The following is a 16,800-nucleotide window of genomic DNA, read 5'->3' on the forward strand; positions in this document are numbered from 1 at the left end:
GAAAAAAACAATCTGAGGATGGAGAGGATGCCCATGCGCACTGTAGTCCATGGGAGGAGTCACCTATCCAAGGATACTTCGAAGACTCTTCCAGGACAACAACGTGCAAACATCCGGACCCAACACTAGGCGGCGATCTATGCACAGATATGAATTCAGCAGCCCACATGCCTCGAACACAACTATACAGGGGTACGAAGTTGCGTGCAGTGCCTACCATCGTCTGTTGATGTGAATGCCATTTGTTGAACAAAGTGAAAACCAAGAACAGTCCCTCTTTTCCGTCCCTCCTCCCTGCCTCCCTGCCCGGCGGATGCCAAACAACCCGCCTCCCCAACCGAGCAGACTGCTTTAATCCCATAACAAGTACTTGCGTGGGGGTGGGAGTCTGTCCAAGAGCGTCGGAGGCCCCCTCTATGTAACAGTGCAGCAACAACTAATGTCCTTCTCCTGAGGCACAGTTCTCCCCTACAGAAGCCTGAAATTTTGGGAATTCGCTCCCCGTATGTGCGCCATGAGCAGGTTGGGGAGTTAGTGCGCCCCTCTAGGAGGGCGGACAGTGAATGTAGTCAGCAACAGAGAGTCCTTAAATGCATTGTTGGGTGTCTCAGTCCCCCTTGTCACTGGATTCTGCAGATCTGGATCCTTGTGACTCCAGGCGTCGGTTTTGTTGCTGGGTCCTGGGTTTCACGGGCCTCGCCGCTGGGCGCCATCCGTCCAGCCAGTCACGGGCTTCTTCCGGCGTTACAAAAAACCATGCTTTCCCTTCCGCCTCCACTCTCAGTTTCGCTGGGAAGAGCATGGAATACTTCAGTTCCCTGGCTCTCAATTCTTTTTTAACATCCAGAAAGCCTCTTCGTAGTTTAGTGACAGTGGCTGTGTAGTCCGGGTACATCATGATTACTTGATTGTCCAGATGTATCGGCGGGGCGACTCACGCCGCCTGCAAAATGGCGTCCCGATCGCGAAAATTGAAGATCCGCACTAGAATCGGTCTGGGGGAGGCATCCGGCTTGGGCCTCACGCCAGGCACACGATGCGCCCTTTCCACTGAAAAGAAGCTGGATAATCCACTGGGTTGCAGCTGATTTTTGACGAGATCTTCAATAAACAGGTCTAGGGTCGGCCCCCCCACATTTTCTGGTATGCCAATAATGCGTAGGTTGTTGCGTCTTGAGCGACCTTCCTAGTTGTCTAGTTTGGTGAGGATGTTCTTGTTGTCTGTCTCCAGCTGGCGCACCTGGTATTGTAACATTGCTGTGTCAGTCGACAGTACCTTCGTCGTGGACTCAACCTCGGTTAGTCTCTCTGACAGCTTGGAGAAGTCAGCTCGGATCAGAGATATGTCCGTGGAGATCGTGACTATAGAGGATTGGACTTGCTGCAGGGCAGCCATGATGTCCACAAGTGTGACTCAGTCTGTGGCCTGCTGCGTGGGTGCCTCCATCAGGGCGGGAGCGACCTGCTGCTTTTCACCCTGGTCTTTGGTGTACGCAAATTTCTCCAGCTTTCCAGACGGCATCCCTCGTGGGCCCCAGCCTGCCATTAAGGCCCGCTATTAGGTTGCTCCGTCGGCCGGGGGGGGGGGGGGGGAGAGGGGGCGAGGGCGCCGCTGCCTGCCACGTTGTATTTCGCGCGGTTTTTTGGGTTTTTCGCCCTTTAGCTCCACTGGAGTGCCGGGCCGTGGAGGTGGTATATTATTTATCTTGGCACTGCTTGGTGCTTGGTGCTGTGTGATCTTCAGTTTGCAGGCAAGCTGCTACATTCGGCACAGAGCTCCAGTCTGGTGTCTCCGCCGGAGATAGGTGGGAGTTGCTGCTATCGATCAGGCCAGAATGCCCTGCTCAGAGGAGTTGGCCCCGTAGTGTTTGCTGTATCCAGAGTCTTGTGGGCGATAGAGGGCACGGATCTACTTCGTGAGGCCATTACGCCCCAGACACTGACTGTGAACGGCCGTCGCTGGTGTCCTCTATATTGCCCTTGTGGTGATGCTGCAGATCATTTGATGCCGGCCTGGTGGGGCTGGGGGGGTCAGGTGTATTTTCTTAAGACCCCGAGGGTCCCGGTGATGTGTCTCTACTCAGCGGACCTTCCGTGCTGTGGTTTGCTCCCCGCTCGGGGTTCTCGCTGCAATCTCCCTCACAGGTCAGCCCCCACCAGAGCGGCCCCCCGGGCGCCACACAGCTCACCGTGGTTTCTGGAGCGTTGGGTGAAGTCTGACACAGTCCTGGGTCAGAGGAAGCTGATGGCTCCCCGGCCACAGTCGCTGCTGCCGGCAGCGCGTCGGATCGGCAGGTGCTGCCACACACGCCAGGTATGCGGGGGCCGGTGCACGCGAGGTTCCGGCGTCGGTTTGTCCGGAAGGCCGCAGACCCCTTCGCTGATATCTTTGGCACCGCTCGTCACAGAGGGTCACGGAGCGCTGCAAACCGTGCCGCTGACCCTCAGATCCACTCGCTCCTCATTTGCGCCGTCTGCTTACAGGATTTGTGTACGGATTTGTAGCGCTTAGGCTGTGGCCATCTTGCTTGGCTGCAAGCCACGCACCCGGATTTTTTTATTTCTATTTCTTTTTTTAGGTCATAGCAGTAGGAGGAGGCTTTTGGATGAGTAAAAAGGGTTTTTGGAGGGGAAGAGTCAGAGGGAAGAGTTTAGAGAGGTTTGTTTTGGCAGATCGGTATAGTAAAAGAGGTGTCAGATGATGCAAGAAGAGGTAGAGTAGGAGAGAGTCTAGAAAGGGTTATTTTGGGATCATAGTAGTGGTATGGGTTTGGGATAAATGAGAGAGTGGATGTAGGGAATATATTGATAGATGTATAGGGTGAGAGATAGGGTAGTGCACTGTAAAGAGTAGTTGAAAGTAGTTTGAGATGAGTCAGAAAGTTGGGCTAGAAGATATATTGAGAGAAGTATAGGCTGAGAAATAGGGTAGTGCATTGGAAATGCCAAATTAGAAGAAAGTGATAAATAAATAGATCCATAAGTACATTGAAAGTATATAGATGCATAAAGGAGGCAAGTATATGTAGATTAAAGATATTGATAGAGGTACAGGATGAGAAATATGGTAGTGCATTGGATATGCTTTTCAGGAGAAAAGTAACAGACACACTGATCCAAGTACATGGAGGTACACAGATGCACAATGGAAGCAAGTGCATGTAGCTCAAAGATGATTCTGTTTTTTAACAACATAATTATTCTACATGTTTATATACAAAGCAATACACAAAGATAGGTACATATCTATAGTGAAAATAAATTGTGGTTGGGTATTACTAAATGGGAACATGGGAAGCATTTCTGGCCCTGGTCCCGACCAGTCTCGAACAGCCTCAAACAGGCAACTGCCCTTGTCCTCTCTGCCCTTAACAGGCTCAAACTTCCAACTGCCCTTGTCCTCTCCGCCCTTAACAGGCTCAAACAGGCAACTGCCCATGTCCTCTCTGCCCTTAACAGGCTCAAACAGGCAACTGCCCTTGGCCTCTCTGCCCGGGCTGAGACGCCCTAACCCTGGCCTTTTATAGCCCTAGTAATCAGGTGACCCTTTCAGCCAATGGGAACCCTAGCCCTATCACTATCCAATCACAACACTACCCCTAAAATCTGGAATCAGTAGGAGACCAGGACCTTACCCAAGTCCAAGCAACCAATGGCACAGGAAGTCCTAGTCCCTACTTCCAATAGAAAGCCTAACCCTACTCTTAGTCCCACACCTAGTCCAGCAACCAATCACACCAGAAGCCCTAATCGCTACTTCCAATTAAAGGCCTAGCCCTAGCCATAGGCCCACCCTAGTCGCAACAACCAATCACACAGGAAGCCCTAGTCCCTACTTCCAATAGAAATCCTAGCCCTAGTCCCAATCCTACATTCATTGAATCAGAGACCCAGAAACCAATCAGAACCCTCAAATACCCAATCAATGAGGACACTAACCCTAATCCAATAGAAACACCAGATACAACCACCAATCAGTGTACACATGTACCAAACAATAGCAGACTATATAAGGTCCCAGCTACCTCAGACAAGGTTTGCTGGCCAGGGAGTTGGAAGCTGCTGCTCTATTCAGAAATCTCTAGGAGACAGACTGGCTCAATCCATACGTTGGACTTCTGCAGGTAAGGGCCTAACAAACTTGTCCTCTAACAATACTGTTTGAATAAAATTTTACTCCCTCTCCTGGCCAAAAAATGAAGTGCACAGTTCCTATTAAATACAGTTTAAACAGCACACAGCAGATTACTGCTGTCTCAGAGCACCCTCTGATGTAGAATATCCCTGTGCTGGGGGGCAATGGGGGGAAAGGGGGCTGGTTTCACTGACTTGTTAACACAAAATGGTGGCTGGGGGTGCACTGCTTAACAAACAGGCCTTAGCACAGAGCAAAGGAGAAATTTGGAGGGAAAAACTGGTAGTCACGGGAATGAGAGGGAAAAACTACAGAGTTTGGACTGCAAATCCCACAATTCAACAGGTTAAATGGAAGTAGTCACAGGCAGGAAAAAACACAAGTTTAAGCACAAAACAGGTGATAAATTATGCAATCACCGGCAGGTTAAAACTACAATTGTAAACTGTAACAACCACAGGCAAAGACAGTTAAAGACATTTTAAAAAGGAAAAGATGATGCAATCACAGGTAGGGAAAATAGTTTTTTAGGAAAGAGACAACACTAGTCTGCCTCCTTACCACTTCCTGGACTCTGCTCACTGCAATCTGGGGCACAGGTAGGCTGCAGCTCACAAGATGGAGGAGAATGATTTGGGGTGCACTCAGCAAAGCTTTAAGGGGCCTGGGCAGGTGTGAGAGGAGGGCTCAGATTTGCTTGGAGCTGGGGAAACCAATCAGCAGTCCTAGGTCTGCTGGCCTGGGGATGGGGCTGGGACTGGGGAGCGGCTCTGTTCAGAAATCTCCTAGGAGACAGACAGGCTCAATCTACACTTTGGACTTCTGCAGGTAAGGGCCTAACAAACTTATCCTCTAACAATACTGTATGAAGAAAACTTTACTCCTTCTCCTGGCCAAAAAACGAAGTGTACAGTCCCTATTAAATACAGTTTGAACAGCACATAGCAGATTGCTGCTTCTCAGAGCACTCTCTGATGTAGAATATCCCTGTTGCGGGGGGGGGGGGGGGGGGAGAGGGGAAGGGGGAGCTGGTTTCACTGACTTGTTAACACAAAATGGTGGCTGGGGGTGCACTGCTTAACATACAGGTCTTAGCACAGAGCAACGGAGAAATTTGGAGGGAAAAACTGGTAGTCACGGGAACGAGAGGGAAAAACTACAGAGTTTGAACTGCAAATCCCACAATTCAACAGGTTAAATGGAAGCAGTCACGGGCCGGAAAAACCACAAGTTTAAACAAAAAACAGATGAGAAATTATGCAATCACGGCAGGTTAAAACTAAAATTTTTAACTGTAACAACCACAGGCAAAGACAGTTAAAGCAATTTAAAAAAAGAAAAGATGATGCAATCAAAGGTAGGGAAAATCGTTTTTTAGGAAAGAGACAGCACTAGTCTGCCTCCTACCACTTCCTGGACTCTGCTCACTGCAATATGGGGCACAGGTAGGCTGTGGCTCACAAGATGGAGGAGAAATGATCATAGCACCTGTTACCCCTGATGAGTCTTGAAGTGCTTTTCTGGCGAGTAGCAAGCTACTCTGGAACCCATAAAGCATTAGTGTTCAAAATTAGTATAGTGAAATATGAAGTAATTTGAGTGGATGATATGTTGTTCAATTATTTGGATAGAGAAGGGTAGGCATGACCAGAGAGGCCAGTTCCTCATCAAACCCTTGTACGCACACCTGTCACCATGGGAAGTGGTGTGTCCAAAGAGGCCAGTCCCTCTCTACAATGCATGTTCTTCGCCCTAAGAAGTGGTTTGACGAGAGCGGCCAGTCCGTCATCGCACCCTATGCCCCTCCGTTACCCTGGGAAGTAGTCTGACCAGAGAGACCAGTCGTTTGTCACACCCTACTATGCACGCCTGTCCTCCTGAGCAGTGGTATGTCTCACCAGAGAGGCCAGTCCTTCGCCACACCCTACTACACACCCCCATCACACTGGGAAGTGGTATTATTGGAGAGATTACTACCTCGCCACATTCTATTAAGCACAACTGTCGCTCTGGAAAGCAGTGCGAGTGAAGAGGTCATTCACGCAACACAATCTTCAGTGCAAAGCTGAAACTTTGAAAAGAAGTGCAAATGGAGAGGCGACGGCGATGGCCTTCTCACACAATAAGTGGAGTGAACAGACCCTCAACATGGCCTACTATGCATGCCTGTCACCCAGAGGAGTGGTCTGAGCAGAGGCCAGCCCATCATCACACCCAATTATGCACCCCTGTCACCCTGGGAAAATTTCTGACCAGAGAGGCCAGTCATTTGCCACACCATACTATGCACGCCCATCACCCTGGGAATATGTATGACCAGAGCAGCCAGTCCTTCATCACTCCCTACTATGCACTCCAGTCACTCTGAGAAGCGGTCTGATCACAGAGGCCACTCCTCATTACACCCTGATACGCACACCTGTTTTCCTGGAAAGTGGTCTTATCAGAGAGGCCAGTCCCTCGCCTCACCCCACTATGGACTTCTGTCACACTGGGAAGCATTCTCCTCACCCTATTACACCCCTCCATCATGGTGGGAAGTGGTCATTTTGGAGAATCTACTTCCTTGCCATGTTCTAGTCTGCACAACTGTCACTCTGGAAAGTATTGTGAGTGAAGAGGCCAGTCACTTACAACATTCTTCTATGCAACGGCTGATGCTCTGGAAAGAAGTGTAAATGGAGAGGCCACTGCCTTCTTACACCCTGAGTGGAGAGGACAGACCCTCAACATGGCCTGCTACGCATGCCTGTCAACCAGGAAGCCGTCTGTGTGGAGAAACCTGTCCATCTAAACACTCTACTGCATATGTCTGTTCCACTGGGAAAGATATCTGTGTGGAAAGACTCCTCCCTTGCCACACCGTACTATACACATCTTCAATGTTCTGTTAATCAGGATAATGGAGTGTGTTATTGTTTTGTAGAATTGTGGAATTGGGCTCACAAGACTCCTATGGCTACTAGATAAATGCCCATAAAATGTGTTATTCACCCACTCCCGTACGAGTCCTACATGAGTAAAATCTATTTTTTTTAAAGTATTTCAACTGAAAAATTGGCATGATAGTAATGTATGGTGGCTCTGACATGAGCTGTTGTGTTAATTGTGTGAGCAGCACACTGAGATGTAGAACTGGATACATTCCTTGGTGTTATTAAGGAAGATTCTGTTCCTTTCTGCTGTGAAATGTACTCCATCTTGACAGTACAGACTGGGTATGTCAAGACGGATGTTTTTATGGTATACAGAGCCCATCCCATGGTCACAGAGAAATGCAGAAATTGTTTTGTTGACATGTTTCTGGGATTTGTTGGACAAAATTCCTTTGACCACTGCCATTTCTGCCTTTGACATATGTCGGCATACACAAAGGCAGTGTGAGGGAAGAGGGGCATCAACTGTGCAAAGGGCTCATTTGAATTTCGAGTCCAACCCCTGTGACCGTGCCAAAGTTATTGCCACCACAGTACACAATCATGAGGTCTGGGTGCTCATAATTCGAAATGATTTCAACCATAGGCAGCAATTGATGCATTTTCATACCTCTGAGGCCTACCCAAGTAATGTCCTGTCAATTCCCCAATTTTTGGCATACTCTCTAGGCCAAAACATAAAGGTATGGCCCTTGGCATACTATCTAGGCCAAAACATAAAGGTATGGCCCAGATTCCAGGGGCAAACAATGATGCAGCTTGCTGGTGCAAGCTAGAAGAGTAGTCAGCAGCGGAATGAGTAATGATGTGGAATAGCATATAGTTTGTAGAAGACTAAAAGGGTGAGCATTACATTTGTTATTGGGTCTTTTTCTTGCACTCCAACTGGGAGAGAATTTCTTTAACAGGTGCTTTAGCATCACGTTTAATGGAATGTTGCGGCTGCACTTGTGGGGTGTACCGTATAGCTATAGTATGATAAGGGGGAATCCTTATCCTAGACAACATGATTGCGGTAAAGTGCAACGGATAATGCAAGGGCCCACTGGGCTGCATAAGCTTGTTTAACCTCGTCAGGTACAAGGGCAGAAAAGGAAGGAATAATCAGATTCTCTCCTTCCGGGATGTGAGTGTAAATGGTGGGTGCCAATTGCCCTGTGCCAAGAGGATGTCGTAGGGCAAAGTTACATTTTCCCAGAGTGTTGCTTTAATGGTGCGTTTAACATCACCCTTAATTTAAATATCTAAGTGATATAATCTGTCTGGAGGGGCCATGCGTGTATCTGTAGTTTCAACTGTAACAAAGGTTTCAGTTGCTTTCGCTACCAGAAACTCTTGGAGATTCCGGCGTACTATGGTGACTTCTGCCGTGCTGTTGAGGAGAGTCACTGGCCAGCTCCTGTTCAGGACGAGGGTTCTCACTGTCTGTGACATATTTAGCTGTCAAAGCCACAACTTTCTTTTTCTGAAATGGGGCTTTCTATTGAGGAGTCTTGTCCTCCTTCTTTATCTTCACATTAGACCAGTGTTGTGTCTCCCTTTTCGGTTTTATGTACTCTTCCTGTCTGCATTCAGATCGCCCTCCACTCTCAATATTCTGGCCAGATGAGTCCTGAAAGAAATGAAGAGAACGTGTATCAGGAACCTGATACCTGCCTGGAGTTTGGATTTTAATGCAATCATGAAAATCGTACCCCCTCTCAGAAGACTCCAGGGTGGAGAACTTCCCCAAGTTTTACCTTTCTGTTGTTGTTCAGATTTACCACTTGGTTTTGAAGCAAATCCACGGACTGGCAGTGGTGGCTCCTCTGCTAAGGTGGAGGAGCGTCGCCTCACTGCTCGTTTGTGCCATGGAAAATTTAAAAAAATGATAATAACAAGAAGTTATCATTTTGCGACTCCAGGTGGGGTGGGGCGGCTTGGCGGGGTAGGCTTGCCGCAGAGGGAGCAAGAGTGGTTTGCACTCCCTCCCTACATGTGCATGATGCTTTGTCTGGCCCTTCAGGGCCGGCCAAACAGTCATGTGTAGTTGGCATGTTCTCCATTGGGCTGTGTTGCACAGCCCCATGGAGAACATGCCCAGCCTCCCAGGCACTGCCTGAGCGGCCAAACAGGCAGCTCAGACCAATCACGACGCTGCTCCTGCAGCGCTGTGATTGGCTGGCAGAGTCAATAAGCCTGGGTGCTTCTGGTGCAGGCTGCAGCCAGCAGCCGGTAAGAAGACAAGAAGACGGAGGAGAGGTGTGCGGTAGAGGCTGCAGCAAAGTAGGTAAGTTTATTTTAGTTTATTTTCATCTTTTCATTCTTCTCCCTTCCCCCACCACACCCATTCAGAGACAGCCACCACTGTGGCCTTGTCTGCCATCCTTGTCAGTATTAGGCTTTTCAAGTGGTGGTGCTGAAGGCCTGGTTCCCAAATTATTACGTCCTAAGGATGTATTAACATTAGCAATAAATATAGGCAACCTACGTTCTAGGTCGGCTACCGCCACCACAAGAAGTTGCTGGGGTATAGTCAGAGATGCTGCTTCCCCTTTAACATTAGAAAGAATAATTTCGGGACTATGGGAAAATTACCCATTAGCTTTATCCTCAAAGCTAGGGCAGGACCTGCACCATGTTCATTCTGTATCTGTTTAAGGATGTTTGGTAAAACGGCACAGAGGGAGTGCCATAACAGATAGTATAGACAGTGGCAAAAATGTGTTCCCCAGGTGTTACACTCTCCAAGAGTGGGAACCATCCTAGTGGGTAAGCACATACCTAAAATTATGTGCTTGTCTTGTGGTCCTGTAAAGGGAAACACAGCTTCAAGTTGAATGATTTTTTGGGCAATCCAAAATAGAATTTCCTCACGATTAGTGGGTCCTTTGCCCATAACTGAATGAACAAATACAAGACTAATACGCGCTGCAGGCAACTGGGCTTGCACTTGCAGGCGAAGTCTAGCTGTCTAGCTGGACAAGTTAATAATGTATGTCAAATAAATTGATTAAGAAGCAAAGAACACTATACAAACCGCAGGTTTGCACGAGTTTTAAATTGCCGAAATCAGGGTATGGTGTATATCCAGCTAATGCTGGCCAAGTAGCCCCCTCATTACTGAGAGGGCCCATTCGACTGGCCTTGGCACATGGGGAAGGATGCCATTAAAACAAGTCTGGTGTTCCCAGAACGTAAGAGAAATGTCAACAAGTGCATAAGGTCTATACGCAACAGATGCCTGTGGGACTATGTATTTGTGAAGAGTATTTCTAGTGGCATCCACAGCTGAAAATGTGACCCAAGAATAAAAAAAATTCAAAGCGGTATGCAGCATCCGCTTCTACTACAAAGATGACAAGAGCACCCGCATTAGAGATTCTATGTTGTGTTAAATGTGCATGGACTGCCGGTCGGCAGTTGGCCGCAATTTACTGGTTGCTCATGAGAAAACAGTGATTGATTCAAAGTGTAACATAATTTGGGTTCAAACTTTCTAATATTCAAGCTTGAAAAACCAGCAGAATTAGGTACTACCTAAACACTGTGGAGAATAATTCCCACCACGGGTGTCTCTGGTAAAAGGGGCGAGGGTATTGTGGACAAGCACTAGCACTACTCAGGATTCCATCAAATATGTGCCTGACCAAACATTGGGGGCGCCATGTTGCAGGGATTCTGAGACCATAGAACATAGAACATCAGTATGTAGGGACTGAGTCGCCATACCTCCTCAGTTTCTATGAGTCAGACTAGCATTTGTGCCTAACGTGCCCTCCTAACATTTCCAGAGAGACAAATGATTTGGCAAACCAGAACACAACACTCTCGACCCTCTCAGGGATTGCGGTAACAGGACACACCCTTTCGTTCTCTCACTAGTACTTATCCACAATAAGATAAGAAAGTGACATGAAAGAAGTTTACAATGTTTATTTAAACTATCGTGCTCTAAGATGCAATAATTGCACCACAATTCGAAGACAAATATATATCAATTATGTCTTCAGCATGGTTAATAAACCGTATACTATTAAAAGTCCTGTCATGTTATCTAACAGGTCTACCTTACCCCTACTGTACTACTGGAGCTGATTGGTTATAGTATAGATCTCTGGGTTTAGTGGTGGACCCACATTAGCATACATAGGTGGATATTCTATATTTCAGCCGACACAGCACTCTCGTCTCAGGACCTTCGCTCGGTGTGTGTTTTTTCAGAACCCCTGTCCTCATTTATTTGACAAGGTATGTGTATTCGCTGCATTCTTTAATTTTGTCTTGGCGCTAGTGTCTGACCAGAGAGAATAACAAGGGGCGATGTTGTTCGACCTTGCCTAGGCTGGTCAGACTAAATCCCAGGAATACTTGATTGGGAAACAAGGAAACCCTACCCACAAGGAGCCTGGGTATTATGTGCTGTAAGGAAACAATAGCTCATGCGGATTAATACTTAATAATATAGTATGTAATCTAAAATAATGATCAAAGAAAAGAAAAAGAGGGGATTATGAAAGATGTCAGAAGAAAAGGCAAAGCCATACACGTTGGATCTTTTTATGAAGAATGTTCTTCGTTTATATTTCTGAAATATTTACACAAAAAGTGAACATAAATTTACGATACAAATTGACATTAAACAAACAAATTACAAATTAGTGTCCCAATGAAAAAAACCTTACACAGAAAATTGACATAACATATAACATACAGACAAGGTTTCCATTTCTCTTTACAAAGGCAATCACAAATAATTAATAATTCAAATTAGCAACACTTAATTAATGTAGGTGTTGATTTAGTGATTTGCCTATCGCGTCAACGGCGTTTCGACCCTATTCCAAGTTTAAAGGGTCTCGTCAGGACTGTCTAATATAGGGACACCTGAAAAGGAAATGACGAAAATGTGTCAGAAAAAGGGCCAAAGAGTCTAAAGAAAAGAAAATAAATTAATATGGGTGATGCGCCTCTCTACCTTAACGTCCAGGACTGGTCTAGCGTGTAAGTGTACAGTGACACCGTGTTGCAAGTGAAAGGATAAAATACTCACAGGTACCCGGCCGGGTGCTGTGTGAAGATAGAGAAAAACCATTACTATCAGCGCCATATTCCAATCATTTATTTGTCCAATAAATACCTGAATATCTACTTACCCCTGTGAGAGAAGACTCACACGGAGGCAGTTGCCCACTGTAATACGATATGGTTTTTATTTCCACGTAATGTAAGGGTCCTTCAATCTACAGAACCTCCAAACTGCTGTATTAACGAGTCCGGTCAACTATACCAAAAATACAAAAGCGAAAGACGCTGGTGTCAAAAAGCCTCCAGAGGAAATAAACCTCTACAGTCTGTGAATGACCTGTAATGAAAACCAATGGAGTGGAGACGCAGCTCCTACCTCATTTCTTCCTTCCGGGTTTCCGAATAACCCACGAAGCGCTGCAGCAGGCGAGCAAGGTCCTGGCTGCTTGGTACAATCACAGCGGTTGGTTGGAGTGTGGAATACTTAAGCCTGATACGTTAAGCAAAAGCCAATCAGGAGTATCTAACAATACTGTGGCGCGAGCGTGACGTTGCCTAGTAACCAGAAGCTACAGTCTAGCGTGATTACAAGGCTTGTGAATAAGGTTAATTGTTTTAAAAAAACGTTGGGAGGAGTAAACGCTGAGCTCCGATTTGTACCGCTGTGATATTAATAGTGTTGGAACCCAAAAATTAAACGGGACCATCGGATTAAATATCCTAATTACCAAGGCGATAGTAAATTTATAAATGTGCACAGATACCGAACATGCTGGTAACGCTCCTGCATTCTGTATCGGTAAATGACCAGTTAGTTTGTTTGAGAGGTGGGTGGAGTACAGAAAATGATTAACATCATGGGGTTCACAGAGGTTGCTAATATCAGGCTATTTGATTGTATATTGGTTATGGCATGTAACAGTGGCAATTAATTCAATTATTTGGACCATAAACAGTGAATATTACGATTCAACACCAACACAATTGTGAAAATAATCACCGATTGGAAACAGTAAATAGTAATGCAGATGCATGACATGCTATACAAAAAGGCTTAAAATAATTATCTTATCCAAGACAATATGCCTCAATCAATAGTTAGCTATTCCATCAAAGACATTATAGTACTGTACATTCGCATTTACATAGTACATGTGACAGTAGATCCCTAACCATATAGATTATCTATCACTTATTGTCACACAAGTACGATTCAGGCTAATTATGGAAAAGTATGACGGAACATCTTTAAAATTACAGCAAGGGCTGTTTTGAAATACATGCTTAGTCATCAAGCAACACTGATTAGGAAAGGGTAGTAATAAACCCACGCCATTCCTCAGCTGTGTTCAGCCCCTGTAGTATGGAGTTAGTACGCTCAATCCAACGACATTCCAGTCGTTGCAGTATCTGCGATAAATCTCCGCCTCTTTTCGGAGCAATCACTTTATCTATCACCTGCCAGCGAATGTCATTTGCCGTGTGCCCTTTCTCTTCAAAGTGATTGACCAATGGGGCATTGGGAACAGAATTCCTAATCCTACTCCGATGCTGTCCTATGCGTGCTTTAACAATTTGTTGGGTTTGTCCAATATATGGTAGCCCACAAGGACACAGTATGCAATATACTACATTTTTGGTATTGCAGTTGGCAAAGAAATTTAGTAGTTGATCAACTTTTCCATGAGTGAATTTTTTGGTATTTACTGTAAATTCACAGGCGACACAGTTGCCACATTTATAGTGACCTTTAACATCTGGTAAGCCCCAGGTTGATTCCAATGATCTCAAATTTTGGCATGGACTCTCCATTGATGATCTTACAAGATGATCTTTAATATTTTTGCCTCTTTTAAAGGCAAACATTGGTATGTCAATACTGGAGTCTATATTTTGAATAAGGTGCCAATGTTTAGTGACCAATTTTCGAATGGCATTCGTGTGTATACCAAACGTGGTGACACAGATTAATTTGCCAACCTTGGTTTTTTCTTTTGGAATGAGCAATGTCTCTCTGGGGCAGAACCAGGCTCTTTTCAAAGAGTTCTTCACTAATTTTTTTGGGTATCCCCTAGACAACAATTTGTCTTGCAGAATATACGCCTCTCTCATGTAGTCCTCTTTTTTGGTACAGTTGCGACGTATTCGCAAAAATTGTCCATGAGGCAATCCATCTCTCAGGGCACGCGAATGATGACTGTTGTAAGCGAGTAGTGTATTACGCTCAGTCGGTTTCCTGTGCAATGAAGTATAGAGTTTCCCCTCATCATGTGAGATGTTAAGGTCTAAAAAGGCGATGCAAGAGTCATGTATGGTGGATGTAAACTTGAGGTGTGGTTGAACTGAATTTAAATAAAACACAAAATTATTAAACTCAGAAACTGTGTCAGACCAAATCAAAAAAATGTCATCAATATATCTTTTCCAACAATTGATTTTTGAGTGGTATATGTTTACATCATTGAGGACAAATTTGTGCTCTAGGTTATCCATAAAGATATTGGCCAGATTTGGCGCAAAAATTGCGCCCATACTGGTCCCGGAGCATTGTTGGTAGTACTTGCCTTCTGAAACAAAGTAATTGTGTGTCAATGCAATCTTTAAAAGTGTGACAATAAAAGAAGTGGGGACCTGGTGGGGTTTTGGTCTAGTTTCAAGTAAGTCCTGGATCACCTGTATACATTCCTGCTGAGGTATATTAGTATATAATGAGGTGATATCTAGTGTCGCTAATCGGTCTTTAGTGATGTCATACGGTCGATCTTCCAATAAATTGATCATAAGCATCGAATCTCTTACATAGGTCTCTTGAAGAGGAACATAGTCTTTTATAAAAAAGTCTATAAATTGACCAATAGGTTCAAGAACTGAACCACATCCTGATAGTATAGGACGTCCCGGTGGATGGGTGATGCTCTTGTGTATTTTCGGGAGGGTGTACAGAACCGGAGTTCTAGGACAATCGATATTCAAGAATTCAAACTCTTTCTTACTTAGAAATCCTTCTTCTAGGCCTTCCGTCGTTATTTTTAGTATCTCTTTCTTTATATCCACCAAGGGATTCATATCCAATTTTTTGTAGTGTTTTTCTTCTCCTATTTGTTTTCTGATCTCGATGTCATAGTCGTCCTTGTTCTGTACAACAATCCCGCCGCCTTTATCAGCAGGTTTCAGAACGATTGATTTGTCATTTTTTTATGCCAATAAGGCTTTACGCTCATCTAGACTGATGTTATATGGAATGAATTTTGTACTCTCTTTCAGTTTATCGATCCCTGTTAGGATTACTTTTTCGAAAGTCAATAACTCAGGTGGCATCATCCCATTACTGGGATAGAAAGTTGATGGTGGCTTGAGGTTCGTATTGGAATACTTCATGGGGATATCCTTATCCGCAAAAAATAATTTCAAACGAATCTTCCTAAAGAACTGATAAAGCTCTGTTTTTAAATTGAAAAAATTTGTGCGTTCTGTGATTACAAAGGATAATCCCTTGCTCAATAATGAAATTTCTGAGGAGGATAGCAGGTGGTGGGACAAGTTAAAGATGGGAATACTCTCTGTCTCTGTATCTACTAATAGGGTTGGGGTCCCCACTGGTAATGTTTGTTGCGGGTCTGACGTTCTCCTGCATATTGATGCCATGTTCTCCCTCTTCCCCTCCTCTTGTTGCCTCGATCTAAAAAAGGCTGACCAGGGTGACTATCAATACGGCTGGGACCAGGTTGTACGTCGGAATCACTGGATCCTCCTGATGATTCCGAGAAGTTGATAGGTTGATTTCTTCTAAACCTACCCCAAGTGTTCTGTCTATTTAGGGTGCCAGTCGTGCTATAGTAGTCTTCTTTTAAATAAGGGTAAATCCTTTCTTTTGAGAAGCTTTTTATGTCTTTGGACACTTTATCAGCTTTTTTCTTTAGTTCAAATGTATTGAATTCGTCTATTGATTTATTGATCTTATCTAAAATATTTTTAGTTTCTTCCAGATTGTCGCCCAATAGCTCTCTCTCCAATTCCTCAATTTCTTTTAATTCAGTCTTAGCGTGGTCAAGTGCTGTTTCCTCCCCCAGCACCATCCAATGGCGGGAGCAGGTTGTGGAAATTCCACTAAAACCCCCTTTAAATTTGGGGTCGTCACGAAAAATGCCAGGAATGTTTCTAACTACCAATCCTTGGGGGATTATCCCTGCCTTTAAGTATTCAGTCAGCATACGTGCGTGTAATTCTGTTCTTACATGCTTTTTCTTAGTTTTCTCTATCTTTTCACATAAAACTTGGCGTGGACTCAAGGTAGAAGAGACTTGGCTGGAGAATAAAGAAGGCCCACTTGTTAATTTAGCAATATATTCTTCCGTGTAGAGGGGTGCTTCTCCCTCTGACATCTTACCCCAACACAAAAAATATATAACCCTATATATCATAGGGTGAAGGAAAAAATCCTGCGTAAGGATAGTATCCTTGCGGTGCCGCCACCGCTCTAACTACTTGATTGGGAAACAAGGAAACCCTACCCACAAGGAGCCTGGGTATTATGTGCTGTAAGGAAACAATAGCTCATGCGGATTAATACTTAATAATATAGTATGTAATCTAAAATAATGATCAAAGAAAAGAAAAAGAGGGGATTATGAAAGATGTCAGAAGAAAAGGCAAAGCCATACACGTTGGATCTTTTTATGAAGAATGTTCTTCGTTTATATTTCTGAAATATTTACACAAAAA

General features: G+C 44.9%; 1 protein-coding gene across 1 annotated transcript in view; it reads right to left on the reverse strand.

Annotated features, from left to right (window-relative positions):
- LOC146833636 (uncharacterized) overlaps positions 1–16,800 on the reverse strand; it is a 206,850-nt gene that overhangs the window by 74,891 nt on the left and 115,159 nt on the right. The gene's annotated exons all lie outside the window — the stretch shown is intronic.

The sequence above is a fragment of the Triturus cristatus genome, chromosome 4_2 (assembly GCF_964204655.1).
Source record: "Triturus cristatus chromosome 4_2, aTriCri1.1, whole genome shotgun sequence".
In the NCBI taxonomy this organism is placed as follows: Eukaryota; Metazoa; Chordata; class Amphibia; order Caudata; family Salamandridae; genus Triturus; species Triturus cristatus.